The sequence below is a fragment of the Ictalurus furcatus genome, unplaced genomic scaffold (genome assembly GCF_023375685.1).
Source record: "Ictalurus furcatus strain D&B unplaced genomic scaffold, Billie_1.0 scf4, whole genome shotgun sequence".
Taxonomy (NCBI): domain Eukaryota; kingdom Metazoa; phylum Chordata; class Actinopteri; order Siluriformes; family Ictaluridae; genus Ictalurus; species Ictalurus furcatus.
In genome coordinates this window covers 349,427-355,634 of record NW_026521053.1, presented here as the reverse complement: position 1 = coordinate 355,634, position 6,208 = coordinate 349,427, and positions in this window count along the sequence as shown.

The window sequence follows — 6,208 nt, the reverse complement described above, 5'->3', positions numbered from 1 at the left end:
TATAGCTGGACAATTGAGACGGGTCAAGATCAGGTTTTTTAATCAAGGGTTTAATAACTGCTAATTTAAGTGATTTAGGTACATAGCCAGTGCTTAGGGAAGAATTGATTATATTTAAAAGTGGTTCAATTACTCCTGGACAAATCTGTTTAAACAAACATGTAGGTACGGGATCTAGTATGCAAGTTGATGAATTGGCTGAAGAGATTAATGTAGCTAGTTCGGTCTCTCTAAGCGAAGCAAAATACTCTAACCAACCATTGATCTGATATTGCTACATTGTCATGTAATGGGTTTGTTACAGTACTGTCCGGTTTAATTTAATGGCCTGTATTTCACGTCTAATATTTTCAACCTTATCGATGAAAAATTTCATGAAATCTTCACTGCTATGTAATGATTGAGTGTTTCTCTCTGTAGTGGTTTTATTCCTAGTTAATTTTGCTACTGTGTTGAAAAGGAATCTAGAATTGTTTTTGTTGTCTCCTATTAAGGTGGAGAAATAGATTTTTCTAGCATCGCCAAGAGATTTCCTATATTTCAGTAGGCTCTCCTTCCATGCTGTTTGAAATATCACCACTTTGGTTTGACGCCATTTACGTTCTAATTGTCGAGTTGTCTGTTTTAAGGTTCGCGTTTGATCGTTATACCAGGGTGCTAATTTTTTTTTCTCTAATTATTTTCCTTTTGAGTGGAGCCACTCTATCTAGTGTGTAGCGGAGTGTTGACTCCAAGCTTTCAGTCGCCTGATCGAGTTCTATGTGATCTGACGGTGATCCCAATCTAATTGATGTTTCTGCGAGGTTATTTATGAAGCTCAAAACCAGACGAGCTGGTTTGCGAATTTTAGAGGCTGATCTGGGATTTTCACAGACAGCAATCTCTTGAGTTTGAGTCTTGAGTCACCAGTCACAGAATGGTGGAGAAAAACAACACCTTGTTGATGAGAGAGGACAAGAGGAGAATGGACAGACTGGTTCGAGCTGACAGAAAGGTAATGATAATTCTTTACAAGTGTGGGGAGCAGAAAACCCTCTTGCAACATACAATACGTCTAACCAAATGAGGTGGATAAGCTACAACCATATTAGGTTCCACTCCTGTCTGTAAGCCAAGAACAGGAACCTGAGAGAGTGGGCGTGGACTCACTGGAACTGGACAGTTGAAGCATGGAAAAACATTGCCTGATTTGATGAATCTTGATTTCTGTTGTGACATGTAGATGATAGGGTCAGACATTGGCATCAGCAGCATGAACCTGCCTTGTGTCAACAGTCCAGACTGCTGCTGGTGGTATATACGGTGTGTAGAATGTTTTCTTTCTATTATGTGATCCTATGTGAACCTTTGCTTTCAGCATATGGTGTGAACCCCTTGGTCAGAAATAACCGAAACTAAACATTGTCCCTGTTTTTACTGTTGATCAGTCCTGCACATCGGCTTGTACGAATTTTAGCTCGTTTCTCAGAACAGAACAGCTTCAACTCTGGAATGCTGGTGATTTTCCTGACATGACCTGCTTGTTTGCGGTCCTTCCACAACATTTCTATTGGATTAAGGTCAGGACATTGACTTGGCAAATTCTGAAACATGAATTTTATTCTCTTTTAACCATACTTTGGTGGACCCTTATGTGCTTTTTGTGATTAGGGCTGTTGGCCTGCTGCATGACCCACTTCCTCTTGAGATTCGTTCACAGAACAGATGTCCTGAAACTTTCCTTTAGAATTCACTGTTATAATTCAGAATTCACTGTTCCATCAATTATTGAAAAGGTTCTTGTAAGTAAGGTTCTTATGCTGGAATGTAGTGGTTTTGCTTTCTCCAAACATAACACTTTCTTAATTTAAACCAAAAGGTTATATTTTCCACACAAAACATTTTTCCAAAAGACTTTTCCACGTAATCATTAGCAAACTGCAGATGGGCTGTAATGTTCTTTTTGGAGAGCAGTGTTTTCTCCTTGTAACACTGTAATTCACTCCATTGTTGTTCAGTGTTCTCCTGATGGTGAACTCATGACCATTAACATTAGCCAATGTGAGAGAGGCCTTTGTTTGCTTAGAAGTTACCCTGGGTTCCTTTGTAACCTCAAGGACTTTTACATGTCTCACTCTTGGAGTGATTTGGTTGGTTTCTAATAAACATACTAGGTTCTCTTTTTGATTAAATTACAGCTAATAGTAACTAGTGACCTAGACGTATTAGGTGTAATTTATGCACTAGTAAACGTTAACCCCACCCCCATCCAGTCAATAGTTATAGTTGAAATGAAGTGATCTGGCAGCCCCGACATTCAGGTCTCGCCCTCAGCACCTTACTGTAGAACAGCGGTGCTATAGAGGCGCAGACCACATGCAAATTTTCCTTCTCTTCTCTCTTCTCTCTCTCTCTTCTCTCTCTCTCTCTCTCTCACACACACACACACACACACACACACTCACACACACACACACACACAAAAAATGTTATCTTGGTTATAAGTTTATAACTTATAACCTTGGTACCCAAAGGTCCCCCTTTTTAATGTAATTAAATTTTTTTTATGTAATTTAGTTCCTTTTAATTTTTGTGGCAGATCAACAAAATATCCTCCAATATGTTTATCCCTGAAAAGAAAATGAAATAGAACACACACACTGGTTTTTGGACTGGTTTCTTTACCATCATGTCCACTATTCTCAGAGTAGATTTAAAACCTTGCCCATTCATTGCTATATTTGGGATTCCTGATGCCTCAAGTTCCATTACGCTCTGTACGAAAAGATATCATCATTTTCTCACATCCCTAATAGCAAGACGTTCCTGCAGCTGGTTCATGTAAATAACTCGTACAGTCAGGCAGGTGTTGGTTGTTTAAAGAAACTTTTTATTTAACAAACAAAAATCTCGTCTTCCGCCTCCTTCTGAAAAAAAATCAGCTCCTCACAGTTTGGTCTTCCACCTCCTTCTTCTGAAAACACACAGACGAAATAGAAATCACACACTGCAAGGACACAGCCAGGTTCTCTTTTACACACACCTGAGAGGATCTTACATTAAACATCCAACAAGCAGCTTTCGGGTCACAGTGAGATATTAATGACAAGTTCCTGTAACGGCTTCTTCTGCTTTAAACTCGAACCTGAGGGTTATGACGCCATCTCAAACTAAAACAACTTCTATCTACAAAACTACAGTGCAGAAGAGTTATTCTAACCGGGTGTGTAGCAGCTTGAAGTATTTCAGTTGTAGTACCTTCTGCTCAAGATTCACTTTGGCTCCCTCCGTGCAGCTAAGCGTTCCTGAGTTAGTCTTCTTGCTGTTTGTGCTCCACTGCACGTTAAACACAGTCAGTCAAACAGGTGCGTAATGAACACGCAGAGAGAAAGAGACAGAGAATAAGAGTGAATAAATTCAGACATTACCCTAAGAAAACAGCGGCGTTATTGAGGATTTGCTCGTCCGGGTCCTGCGCAGGTGGTGTTTGCACAGGTGGTCCTTGCGCACAGGATCTGGATCGACGTCTGGACATGATGTCCACGTAATTTTTTTTTCCACAAAATTATAAATGAACACAAAGTATAGTGGAAGTTAGTAATAAGTGTCGATTAAATAGTATTTTTTGCATAAAGAAGAGTTAAGCTCGTCTTCTGAATACATTACGAAAACTGAATACAAATTTTGTGTGTTAAGACAAAAAAAAAAAAAACGTTATGTGGAACCATCATTGCTAAGCATGATGGGGAGAAAAAAATGAGGCGTTTACGATCAAAAGTGGTTTTTTTTTGTTTTTTTACGTAATTCATAGAATTTCCATACTCAAAGCACTCTTAATACTTGTTTTTCTGTACAAAACTTGAACAAAAATTTTCTTCGCTTATTATAATTTAGATTGGGTGCAAGGGCTAATTATCTGACTAAAACTGGCTGGCATTTGCTCATTACTTACTACAAACCTGTTAAGTAGCATTAGTTTAAAAACCAGAACACAATTCTAAAACATAACTGTTAAAATAAACATCATATTTCACTTAAACATCCTTACCGTGACTTAATAGTCCTGACAAAAGCTCAATATGAAATAAAAACTCAGTCGCGCTGTCTCCTACAACATGTATCAATCCGCACCACATTTATCACGTTATTTTAAAATGTAAATTATATATTATTTATAGTTTCAGTTTTTTTATTCTTATTTTGGTCATTATTCCATATTATATGGACTGATATTTAAAAAAACAAAAGTCAAATAATATTTTTCAACATAAGACAAGGAACTATTTTCAGTGGAAGAATACTAAGTTCAATTTGGGTAGTGAGATGAACATCGGCATTACTTTTTCCCTTTGACTTTAATTAGAAATGGTGTCTGTCCTCCAGATGACTCCAAACACAGACGAATACAGTACAAACCACAAGCCCTTGTGGGTGGAAAGACGTTTAAAAAGCTGATAGTTTCATAAAAAAGTACAACAGTCCTCCTTTTTTGGGTTAAAAAAAAAGGTTAAAGATATTAATAAACTGTCTGCATGTTAATGGCTTCCAGTACAACTGAGAGGAGAATAAACGAGCTGAAATTTCTAATCTTACATTAAACATCCAACAAGCAGCTTTCGGGTCACAGTGAGACATTAATGACAAGTTCCTGTAACGCTTCTTCTGCTTTAAACTCGAACCTGAGGGTGACGACACCATCTCAGACTAAAACAATTTCTATCTACAAAGCTACCGTGCAGAAGAGTTATTCTGACCGGGGGTGGGGAGGAACCCCCCCAAACACACCCAAGTGTGAAAGCAGCTTGAAGTATTTCAGTGTAGTTCCTTCTGCTCAAGATTCCCCTCCACGTTTGCTCCCTCCGCTCTCATCTTGGCCAGCTGCTGTACCTGCTGATTCATTCGGCGCAGCTAAGCTTTCACGAATTAGTCTTGCAAAATAGTTCCGTAAACTACATTTTCAAAAATACAGGAGTTAACTGTGTCAAAATACATGTGATGTTTACCCACATAGAAAGCTCACTACGTGCACGTGTAAAGATGACCAACCATGACCAGGCAAAACCATGACAAAGTACCGGATGACTCGTGCCAGAAATACCTGCAAACCAAGCAGTTATGGCTAATCTTTGGCCCTGCAATTGCACGGTTTTAAACTGGGTTGGGCTGTTTGGATGGAGTTGCTGGTTGTCGGCACTGTGCGAGGCGGTCCCGATGGAGTCTTGGACAGGTTCTGTGGCAGGTTGGTGCGCGTTCTCCGTTTTTGGTCACACGATGCGGATTCTCTGGTGAGGTACGTGCGATTGGGGAGGATGGCCGCGTCCTCGGTCCTTGCATAGTCGGTCGGCATGGTCCAAGGTTGTGTGTAGGGCGGGCTTGTTTGAGCGCAGGTGTGTGTGTGGGTGTGGTGAGTGGGGGCCGTGCTGCTGGGCGCACTTTGTGACTCACGGTGGAGAAGTCGTACTGGACAAATCAAGCCATCAGCGTTTAAAACACACCAAACGCAACCTGAAGCTGCGATCAGAAAGACCGCCAGAGAAAGAGAAAAAGAACGATGAACTATGCCTGAACACACCACTCGGGTCACGTGACTTCGGTGTCGATGACCGTTCCGGGAGGAGGGTTGCTCAGTCAGCAATTTTCATTATCGATTTTCATCAACTATTATGGATTAGTTGTTGCAGCTCTATTTGCAACACATTATACTAAGAATTGTGTGGTATTTTAAGATGTTTGTTCAAGGTAATGCAGTTAATACCCATTGCAGTTCTTTATACTTCGGGGTTATTACTCAGATTATAAATGTATTTGAGTGAGGACATTTATCACCTGTGTGCTTTTTCTGCATTGTTATTAGCATATGTACTGTATGATTTAGTAAAATAATCATTAGCCATTACGTTGTTATTCTGATTACTCTGGGTGTGCGTGTGAGTGAGTTCATGCTCTTGGGTGTGTATGCTGTGTGCTGCACTTCCTCTTTTTGGTCAGGCCCTACGCCTTGTTGTAGTTAACTTTTAAGAGACATTGTCTATAAGGAAGAGAGCGTAACTCTGATCTTTCCCTTATTCTCAATAAATTCTCATTCTCCATAAAAATAAATAAATAAAATAGAACACACACGCTGCTTGTATAATAGAAAACAGTTGACCTGTATTAAATAACTCAATGTTTAAGTCTGTTTTTACATCACATTCCTGTCCAGTGAAGTGATTATTTGATAATAATAATA